Genomic DNA, 12,539 nt, shown 5'->3' on the forward strand with positions numbered 1-12,539 from the left:
GGGCACTGCAAAACACACAGTTAAAAACATGCAAATACAAAATAATGGCCTCACTTGACCTGCTCACATATAACGCTGAGTGAAATGTAAAGATAGAAAGTTTTGGTAAAATGAACTCGAGTTTGATCGATGTTGTGGTAGGAATTTACGAGATAATGAAGGAATTTATGATTTTTTACTTTTAATATTTAATTTACTGATGGTGTGATTATACAATAATCTAAGTGCCATATAGAGCTGTGTGAAATGTAAAGAGACTAAGTTTTTGGTATGACTCCATCATGTACCATTAGCTTTCTTTCTCTAGACCCTCAGAAGACAATATACAACAGTTTTCAAAGGATAAGTGGTACTCTTTTATAAGTAGTACAGTAGACAGCTTTTCTGTTGGGAATAAGTATATTAATCAATTAATTAATAGTACAGAATTGTTAAATACATACATAAATGCTGACATCCAGTGGCCTTTTTAAAGTACTACAAGTTTTGTAGCAGGTAGCTCTTTTCCTTAGTTAGAATAATTGATCAAATCCTTAAACACGTAAAACAAAGAGAGAATGAGAGCACGAGGGTTTTATTAGTATCAACTTTGGTCATTGATTTCAATAACAAATTCAGGATCTCAACTTTTTAACTCTGCTGTTAATGTGGCATGACATGATAGTCCAGCAACACAAAGTAAAATTATCTTCAGGCTCATATTTGAATGAAGTATTACAAACAGGTGCTCACTTTGTTTGATTTGAATACACAGCAGTCATTGCTTACCTAAAATGATTTGAATCCTGTCAAATGTTCATCTAATCTATAATGGACAAACACACATACATTTGCATTGGTATATAATGAAATTGGACAGTGGCACGAATATTAGCTCAGATAATAAATACATCATCACAGTTTAGGTTTGGAGTAAGACTTGGAGCTGGAGATGAACTATTTTCTGAACAGTGAAGTGTCTAGTTATGTCAAAACTAAGTGGATGAATGAATGTGTTCATGTTTCAGTTGTCAAGTCTGAGCAGATGTTAATACATCTCCATGGAAAAGGAGGATGAGAAAATGTACCTACAGAAATGAACCATGTAAAAAGTATCACACAATCTGGACTGGTTTTGCAACATGCAAAAAAAAAACACACTCCTGCTTCAGACCTGTTCCACACACACACACACACACACACACACTGCTAATACAGAGTATATTTAAATACAGTGTATTAACAGTGTAACATTTGGATCAGATGTCAGTTTGAAGCCGTCTGAGAAGGACGAAGGTCAGAAATAAGCAACAAGGTGGGTGTCCGTAAAAAATATCATGACATGTTTTAGTTATTCATTTTTCGGGCTGCAACTAACAAGTATTTTCATTATCCATCAATAATGTATGCCAATTATTTCCTGGACTAATCGCTTAAATTTTTGGTCTATACAGTCCCAAAACTTTTTCCAGCCAGAGATCCAAGCAACATCTTTAAGTTAACAGTTGACAAAGCTATGAAACAGAAAAAAAGCAGCAACATTCTTTCATTTAGAAGCGAGAACCAGAGACTGTTATTATTTCACTGTTTTTGATTGAAAAATAAGTAAAAAAAGACAAATATCAAAATATACTGTTGAGGTTTTTTTCCGTTTCATTTCCCACAGACTCTGTTGGAAATGTATTTTTTTTTATACAGAGGACGATGAGTGAAAGGGAGGCATCATAAGCACAATACTTACATTCACTTCAGGTCTGTTCAAGATGACAGCTTAGTGAATAATATTGCAATATGTTTTGATCGGTATATTTTAGTAAAATAAAGAGAGTAAAATCTGAATCAAAGTAACCAGTAACATCTCTCCGGCAGGTAAATGTAGGACAATGTTTGGCTATGAGGTAGAAGTAAAGTAAGTAGTATAGAGTTGAAGTTGATCGGTGGATGCAATGCAGCACTTCCAGGGGCCAAGCAATCGTTCCGCTTTGAATGGGCAAGAATGAAATGTGGGATATTAAGGACATTATATTGATTTTCAATTATTTTCAATTTGATCTGTCACTGGAATTGTTTAATTATCAATAGGTTTGTCAATTCCACTTTGTTTTTTATTCAAATACCATTTTTCTTTTATTGGATTGAACTTCTTAATATCATCATCATCTTAAATAAACGTTAGCGTGGATGACTGAAAGAGAGAAGACAAACTTTATCTTACTGTTTGGACACTTGCACAGTTGATACTGTATTATGTAAGGGTTAATGCCCAAAGAGGTGTCCGTGGTCAGGTATTAACGGACGACGGCGAGGCGTGAACCGTCTGATGAGCAGCGCCTTGCCGTCGTTCAGTATTCCCTGACAATGAACACCTTGTTGGGCATTTACCCTTACGTAGTGGTTTTCCTAAAGACTAACTACAGAAACGTTCAGGCATTCCACTGATCAGTATACTCAACATATATTTAAAAGGTTTAAGTGGCAGGAAGAGCACAACACGATAGATCCCTCTTTTAGGAATAATGCAATAGACAGTTTCTCCATTTGTCTTTTTCTCTTCCAGATATGGCAGTAAACTCTTCCTCCTCCAATGACTCCCTTCTTCACCCTTTGTACATGTATTGCTTCATCACCAGACCAAACTCCTTTATCTTTACTGCGTATTACATCACCAACATCCTCCTCCTTCTCCCTCTCTGCATCCTCGTCCTCTACCTGGGTCTCCAACGATGGCGGTGACATGGCTCCACTTCTGCAGCAGCAACGACGAGTCACTCAGACCGCTTCATCTACCACATGGTCGCCATGGAGCTGATTGGTCTCTTCGGGTGCACTCTCTGCTGCTGGGGTTTCTACATGGATCATGTTGATTTATTTTCTGTGGGGTTGTTTCTTTGGAACGTTACCTGGTATGGAGAGACGTTCTTTCACATCCTGACCTGTGTGGAGCGCTACCTGGCTGTCGTTCACCCCGTCACCTACCTGAGTCTGAGGAGAGAGAGAGGGATCAGAATCAGAAATATCAGCATTGGCTGTGTTTGGCTGCTTTCCTTTGGAACATCAGGTCTGATGACTTTAGAAAACATCTTCTTAATCGTGGAGCTCAGCTTCTTGATTTTCTCCTTGATCATCATTTCCTTCTGCAGTCTTTCTGTTCTTTGTGTTCTGATTCATCCAGGGCCAGGGGAACAGGGTGGGGACACAGAAAGAGTTGACCAATCAAAGAAGAGGGCTTTCTACACCATCATGGCCATACTGGTAGTGCTGCTGTTCAGGTGTTCTGGGAATCTGGTTTGGACTGTTTTATATAAGTTGAGGGAAAGTGTTCACTGTGTGTCGGCAGTGACTGAAATCTGGTTGATGGTCCCCAGCAATCTGGTGTTACCTCTGCTGTTTCTACTCAGAGCAGGGACATTAGCGTGTTCTAAAAAAACACCTAATGAGGATCAGGATTAGATGTGCATTAAATCACTTCAGATACAAGTAAACCATTGCCTATTCAAATATCTTCTGGTTTGATCTCCACCTGCTCCTGAGAAATATATATCTGCCTCTTTAGCTGCTCGATGATGGAATTCTTCACCAGCTCGTCTCTATCTGTGTCTGTCTGCTGTTTGATGTTGGGCAGGCAGAGTACACAGAGCTGTCTGCTGTTTAAATGATACAGTTTTGGGTTTACAGTAAAAGTGTAAAGCTGAAACAGAGCTAAAGAGGTTTAGAAGCTGGGCAGATCTGCAGAGTTGGGTGATAATTCCTTCTGCATCATTTTAATCATTGTTAATATTAGTGGAGCCTTTGTAGTTTATATTTTATATTAGACTCCCTGCTACACTCATATATCTATTCGTATACATGAACTGATTTCTTAGCCTTTTTTTAAGTTTCGTAATTGTGGATAAGCTACAATCTTCCCATAGCAGAATCAAATTGTTAATTTTTGTCATGTTTATGAACATACAAACTGCCCAACCACATCAGATCTGCCCCCTCTACTTTTGGATGTCAATTGCGACTAATAACTGGCCCTTTTGTGATGATTGTTTATCAGTTTTTGCGTAGTGTCTCTAAACCATAATGCTGTTCCACCATGTCCATCTTTTCCCTGCACTGATCTGAGGCCACTGGAACAGCACATGGAAACAGCATTTCCCTACCGCATGAGGAAACTAAAGAAGTAGTGATTATTACTGGTTTGGTGACATGCAAATGTCCTGTGCATTTGACTTGTTACACAAATAATATACACTCACCCTACACAACATACTGTATAATCTCTTTTCTGATGGACTCCTCTGCAGCACAGAAACAATTCCTAGTGTCACGGTTGGTCTCCTTTAATGAACATAACATTTTTAAAGGAACACGCCGACTTATTGGGACTTTAGCTTATTCACCGTATCCCCCAGAGTTAGATAAGTCCATACATACCTTTCTCATCTCCGTGCGTGTCGTAACTCTGTCTGATGCACCCACCGCTAGCCTAGCTTAGCCCAGCTCCTGGAGGTAACCGGCTCCATCTAACCTACTGCTCCCAATAAGTGACAAAATAACGGCAACATTTTCCTATTTACATGTTGTGATTTGTAAAGTCACAGCATGAACAAATAACAAGGTCACATGAGACACAACCATCTTCAATCTTTAGTTAATAGGTATTTTACTGTTAAAAGACAATGAAATTATGATTTATAATGTTTATTCATTATTAGTAATGTTATAATCAATGTTATTTTATCATTAGTTCAGTGTCATATACAATAGTGGTTAATAATTGTTTTGTAAACCGTCTATAAACATTATTTGAATGGCTATTATTAAGTTGCAACTAATCCTTATAATAATACATTAATGATTAATAAAGGGTTTATAAAGCATCATGTAACATTAATTTGGCCCCTTTAAATCTTTTTTTGGCGATCTAAAAGAGATGATTATTTTATTATTTGAGCACTGATAATAGCTATCTAAATAATGTTTATAGATGCTTTACAAAGTCTTTATTAACCATTAACAAGGTATTATTTTCATCAGACAAAACTTTACAATAGACATCCAAATAATGTTTACTGAAGGTTTACAAACGATTTCTTAATCATTTACAAAAAGTTAATAAAATATATAAAATGTTTTGATGTGAACAACAATAAACTGTTGAAATAACATAAATGGAAGCATAACTAATTATTAGTAAACATTATTTATTATCATTTTATTGTTAGTTAACAGTAAAATAACTATTAATTTAAGTTTAATTAACTATCAATTTACCATTTCATAGTGATGGTTATTATGAAGTGTTACCGTTTTATTTCAAACTTTAAAATGTCCTTTTTGTTGCTTGTGTATATAATATAAGCAATTTGTACTTGCAAATCCTCATCAGAAGTTACATATCTAGACTTTTTTTGTTTAACCTTTTATTAATTCAGGGAAGGTTCACTGAGAGGAAGCCTCTCTTTTGCAGGACCACCCTGATCACATTCACACAGTTACACATTCATACCCGGGAGCTGCCCAGTACAGCCACAGTCTGATCTGCTGGCCACTGAGTAGCTCCACTGGAGCAGTTGGGGTTAAGGGCCTTGCTCAAGGGCACCTCAGTGGTGGTAATGAGGGAGGGACAAGTGCTGCTCTTTCACTTTCCCCACCCAGATTTGATCCTGTTGGTCTGGGGATTGAACCGGCAATCTTCCGTTCACAAGCTCGCTTCTTTAACCTTTAGGCCACATTATGCACAGTTCAATGAATTTTCTCTTTTTAGACTGTTTAACTGCAATTAAATGTCAGTTAACATTGTGTTAGTATGAAATATGTGTATTTAAATGTGTGGGGTGATTGTGTGGAATGGTTTGAATGTAGAACTTAAGCAAAGAACAACTATTATATATCAATTTGAAAAGATGTACAGAAAAACACTTTAGAGGTATACGGATGAGGACGGATATTAGAATTGAGTTATAGAGAAGGGTATTCTTCTCCTTATCGGGTATATTATTTGTAATATTTTTTATGTTGTTTAAAATTTGTATATTGAGAGTTTACTGTTAATTGTGTTTTATTTTACATGTTTGAAGCTAATATGATTTTGTTTGTAAAAAAAAACAAAAAAACAAAAACAAAATTGTCTGTTGATATATGCTGATAGCATTTGTAAATGTTATAAAGTACAACTTTTGGTTTCAAGTAGTTTGCTTTCAATAAAGAAAGCTGACTATCTTTAAAGTTGTTGTGTGTCTCTGTGAGCTGTTAATGTCTATTACTGGACAGGCTGCAGGAGAAAAACCAGAGCGGGACATTTGCATACTAAGATTTAGAGTATAAAGTATCAATACATACAGTAAACATGATACCATAGTCCATACCAATAGTCCATCTTCATGCATGCAAATACAATTAAAAAAAACGAAAAACACATGCACTTGCACATGCACATTAACATTTAAAGAGAGGAGATACAGGAGCTCTGCAGTCCAGTTTGAAGACACAGCAGACAGAAGTTCAAGAAGAAACACTACTGAAAAAGTGAGTGTCTGTTTATTTAAACCCATTCTTTTCTTTGTGTCTTTGATTCTGTAAAACATATATGTAATATTTCACTGTATACATAATTTGGCAGCACTACTAACTCTTTTACATGTTTAAAGGTCCCATAAAAAGTGAGGTTTCATATGTTTTTTGATTATACAGCAGGTTAAGGTGTCATAATGCTCCCACAGAGAAATGCTGAGAGTCTTTATTCAGAAACTGGGCCTTTAATCAAACCATCACGACTTCCATTATGATGTCACAACTATACTATATTTAGGTAGGAAAATGCCGCTACAGTGCCGTTACAGTCATTCCCCGGCTGCAATGACAGTGCAGAGACAGCGAGAGGGCAGATGCGTAAGACCCAGAAACACTCACCAATCAAAAAAGAAATTTTTCAGTAACGGGGCTTAAAGAGACAGGCGCTCAAAATGGAGCGTTTCACACAGAGGGTGAATACAGATTTATTCAGACAGACATGAAAAATAAAAATGTGTTGTTTGAACATTAAGGCGTGTTAACATATTCTAGTAGAAACCCCAAATACAAATTTGAACCTGAAAATGAGCATAATACGGGACATTTAATATGACTTTAAGTTTAGTTTTTCTGCATATTATTGTGTGTTTTCACAATGTCTTAGCTAGATTTGCATTTTGCCCTCTCCTCCTCAACCACCATCTTATTTTCTATTTTTTTTCTCTCCTCCCTCCTCCTCATCACACCATCATATGAACAGTTATGTCCTTCAACTCCTCGAACGTCTCCCTCCTCCCTCCTCACCTCTCCTCCTCTAATTCCTCCCTCTATCCCACCTCGGCCGGCTGCTTTGTCTACAAATCCACCTTTTTCATCTTCACTACGTTCTCCGTCACCAACATCCTCCTCATCCTCCCTCTCTGCAACCTCGTGCTTTTCCTGGGTCTCCAAAGATGGCGGCGACAGCGCTCCACCTCCGCAGCAGCGATGACGAGTCACTCAGACGTCTTCACCTACCACATGGTCACAATTGAGATGATCGGGATCTTTGGGTGTGGCTTGTTCTGTTGCGGCATGTGCTTCAACGTCCAATTTTTGATAATTTGGGGTATGCAAGTTTTCTCATACGCCACAAACGGACAGTTTGTCTTTCACATCCTGACCTGTGTGGAGCGCCACCTGGCTGTTGTTCATCCAATCATCTACATGGGCCTGAGGAAGAGGGGCGCAGTCAGAATCAGAAATGTCGCCATCGGGTGCTGTTGGCTGCTTTTTTTTGGATCGTTTGGCCTAACCAATCTGAAAAACAGCATCGTCCCATTTTTTTGTATCTCAATTGTGTCCATATCTGTCGTCTCTTTCTGCAGCCTCTCCGTTCTCCGCGCTCTGATTCGTCCAGGGCCGGGGGAAGGGGGCGGTGACAGGGGTAAGGTCGACCAATCAAAGATGAGGGTGTTTCACACCATCAGTGCCATAACAGGAGCTCTGTTTTTCAGGTTTTGGGGACATCTGCTTGTTCTTTCAATTTATGTCTCCTCTGCTGTGAGTGAGCATGTCCGATGTTGTCTGCTGCTGTCAGGAGTCTTTTTCGGTCTCCCCAGCAGTCTGGTGTTGCCTCTGCTGTTTCTACACAGGGCAGGAAAACTACTGTGTTGTAGGAACAGCACTGAATCAGGACAAGGGTCAGAGTAGTGCATCCTCAGTTTATTTGATTAAACTCAGTGAATAGAAAGTTACAGTTAAATAGATTCTCTTTAAATAATCTTTATTTTATTCTTTTAATTGAAGGAAAAGTGTCCTCTACTCCTTTTATTTCTGGGCAGTGTTGCTACATGTCTCAGCCTAGCAGGCCATTTATTATTTTTAAGGACAGATTAGATCATTCAGAAAAGTGTGAGTGATATTATGTATCTTAGGCACACACACACACACACACACACACACACACACACACACACACACACACACACACCCCCACACACACACACACACACACACACACACACACACACACACACACACACACACACAGAGAGAGACAGCCAGGTGTTTGATTTGAATAAGCATCATTTTTAAGCTACAGCTCATTTGAATCCTGTCAAACATCCACTTGATGTTAGATAAGGTGAATAACACCAGAATTAATGGTCTATCTTTTGAATGAACTATGACTTCCTGCAGTGGCATTTATTTGTTGTAAGTTGTTGTCTGTGTCTGATTAAGCCCTTTTCTCCAAAATGTCAATTTGTCAGAGTTTAAAAACTGCCTTGTGTGACAATAAATTGTTCAGATGATCCAATTGATTTTGTAAAGCTTTTCAACACATACAGGAGCATGTGTTGCCTCAATGTATCTGAAAATGGAAAAACCGACAAAGATAAATACTTGGTCATCAACATAAATCATAAATGAAATTGTTTTCCTGTTTGATTCATTTCTTCATATGTTGTGTTTATGGCCCTCTGTTGGAAGAAAAGTTGTACAATATGAGAAATGTATAAACCAATTTTTTTTATAGTGTTTATATGTGCACCATCAATACATTTTCAGAATAATAATATATGTATGGCTTTACATGATGGAATAAATATAATGAATAATCACTCTCAAATGTGTTTGTGTGCAGTCTGTGCTTTTAGAACTTTTGATTATGGAGGAAGATTGATCTGTACTTAATGAGGTCCTGAGGTCGGTGATGAAGTGTCTTTGGGCAAGACAGTGGCACGGTGCTATTCTGCATCTATGAAGACAGATGATTTATGCAAAGTTATTTTTATGGGTTACATGGAACAGACACACACACACACACACACACACACACACACACACACACACACACACACACACACACAGATTCCCATATATTATATCTGTATGGACAACACACCAGATTACAGTCCCAGACACACAGCGGACAGAAGATCAGAAAGATCAAAATCAAATACGGACAGAGTGAGTGTATTTGAATGATCTTATGATAGATGTAATTTAATGTTTTTGTCTTACATATTAAAGTGACATGTAATAACTAAATGCCTGTTACTTAACACTCTTCCTTTGACAGTGATTTTCAGTTGTTTTGATATTTAAAATGCAGCCTGACTGGACAATTTCTCTAACAACTTGTTGGATGTTAAACGGGCTTTTGGGGGTCAACTTAAGGAAACAAATTGTACAGACTTATGTCGGGTTTATTAGAGAAAGCTGTCCACGTTACTCCAAAGTGTTTTTAATGTTGTGAGGTTTTTAATAACTGTCTTTTTACAGGAGAGATGTTGTCATTTTATGTGTTTGTGTTTTATAGTTTTGATAGCAGATATTTTTTTTTCTTTTTTAATTTAGTAAGTCAATTTTATTTATTTTCTGTCAAAATATCCGATTCCTGCAATACAATACCCGCCTGTAGCAAATGTTAAACTTCTTCAGGGTCATATTTAGGCACAGGTAGCACTTGGCTAATGTTAGGGAAAGATTATGGTTTAATCCAAAAAAGTCCAAAGTCACTTGAAACACAATTGGGAAAACCATTTAGTGCTCTAAACAGTACATGTACCTTCTTGGAGACAGGACGTTGTATTTTTAGCCACACTAACAGCATGGCGATGGCATGTTAGATTACCAATTTGATCCAATGTGGAATATCTCAACAGCCATTAGATGGAAAGATGGAAATGGAAATGAAGGATGAATTCCAATAACTTTGGTAATCCTTTGGCTTTTCATCTAGTTCCACCAGCAGGTCAAAGATTGGATTTATAACACTTTATAATAATGGTACATGAATTATCATGATTTCATGCATGATCTCATGCATGAAAAAGCATGAATTCATTATGAACTATCAGTAATGTACAAGGATTAATAGTATCTCATGCATGACCTACTGCAGGAACAATACATGAATTAATGCATCAATTAAGGTGTTTCAATCATCATGATTTCTGATTTATTAACAATGTTCATGTCTTCTACAAGAGAACTGACCAGTCAGAGCAGTGTACATATATTCTGGAGAATTGTAGTGTTTTAATCATTAACTAAACATTACTTATTCATTACTTCATCATGTTTGTGGCCCTTCAAATAAAGTGCTGACCTGGTCCATCTTTGACATTGATAAATAAGATATGATTAATGGTGGCATGAAATTAAATGTATTAAGAATTAAAGGAGTGGGTTGGCAAACTGAGGTCACTACATTGACACAAAATATAGTATACTGCAGATACATTTTTATAGTTGCTTTATTCACAACTACATAAGGCACCTAAACAGTAATGCCTGAGAACAATGCTCACCCAAGTAGGATATTATGAATATTACTTTTTACTAACTTCTAAGAGTCTGAACACAAGAAATGTCTTGGCAATTATTTTTTTATTGGAGGGGTCACAACAAGGATTGCACCATTAATCATTTGTTATTTATCAATTTTAAAGACAGACTAGGTCAGCACTTTACTTGAAGGGCCACAAACATGATAAAGTAATGAATAAGTAATGTTTAGTTAATTATGATTACAACACTACAATTCAGTTTCTTTAGCCTGTCACTTTAAATACATATTTACCTATGAAGAAGACATGAACATCATTAATGAATCAGAAATCATGAGGATTGAGATACCTTAACTGATACATTAATTAACGTAATGTTCCTGCATTAAGTCATGCATGAGATATTATTAATCCTTGTACATTACTGATAGTTCATAAAGTACTACATGCATGCTTTTTCATGCATGAAGTCATGCCATTATAACCATTATTATAATGTGTTACCATTGAATTTGTCCAAAACTTTGGTTTATGACGAAATACATGTAAAGCTACTACAAAATCAGCTGCACCTTTTGGTTACTGCTAATTAGCTAATGTTAGCATGCTAACACGCTAAACTAAGACCATAAACATTAAACATTAGCATGTCTGTATGTTCATTGTGGGCATGTTTGGATGCTATCATTAACCTCATAGAATTGCTCGAATTCTCAGTCGGGACACAAACAAACTGACAATTTCCACTTTCTGATTTTGTTTTGTTTGTCTTTTCCACCTTTGCCGTACAGTTATGTCAGTCAACTCATCTTCCTCCTCCAATGCCTATCTTCCTTTGGTCATCTCCATATATCAAAGCTGCATCGACTCCAGAGCCGGCGCTGTCAGCTTCACTGCCTTCACCGTCACCGACATCCTCCTCATCCTCCCTCTCTGCATCCAGGTCATCTACCTGGGTCTCCAACGATGGCGGCGGCAGCGCTCCGGTGCGGCAATAAGCCACTCCGACATCTTTACCTACCACATGGTCGCCATGGAGCTGATTTGTGTAGTAGCTTCCACTCTCTGCTGTTGTGGTATCCTCACTCATCTCCCAGTAATGTCAATGCTGGGTATGTATCTTTTCTCCATCAACTCAACGGGACAGCAGTTCTTTCACATCCTGACCTGTGTGGAGCGCTACCTGGCTGTCGTTCACCCCGTCACCTACCTCGGCCTGAGGAAGGCGAAGGGGATCAGAATCAGAAACATCACTATTGGATGTGGTTGGCTGCTGTGCATTACATCAACAGGTCTAATGTCTGTGACAGAGGTCATAGTCATCAACATCTTCTCTTATTGTCTCTTAGCCTTTATGTTGATTGTCGTCTCTTTCTGCAGTCTTTCTGTTCTCCGTGTTCTGATTCGCCGGGGGCCAGGAGAACAGGGCGGGGACAGGGAAAGAGTTGACCAATCAAAGCAGAGGGCATTCTACACCATCATGGCCATACTGGGAGTGCTATTGTTGAGATTTGGAGGGACTGTGGTTTGCAGTGCTCTGTATAACTCACTACAGCCGGAGGAGACTGAAAGGTGTATTGTGTTTTTGTCTATGATGTGGGTGGGTCTGCCCAGCAGTCTGGTGTTACCTCTGCTGTTTCTACACAGAGCAGGAAAACTACCGTGTTGGAAGAACAACACTGAATCAGGTAAAGGATCAGGTTAGACTAGAGTACAGACAGATTTCATGGAGGGGCGCCTTTCACACCTATAGTTTTGTGTGGCAGTAGCTCAGTCAAGGGG

Source organism: Sander lucioperca, chromosome 17 (assembly GCF_008315115.2).
Source record: "Sander lucioperca isolate FBNREF2018 chromosome 17, SLUC_FBN_1.2, whole genome shotgun sequence".
Classification (NCBI taxonomy): Eukaryota; Metazoa; Chordata; class Actinopteri; order Perciformes; family Percidae; genus Sander; species Sander lucioperca.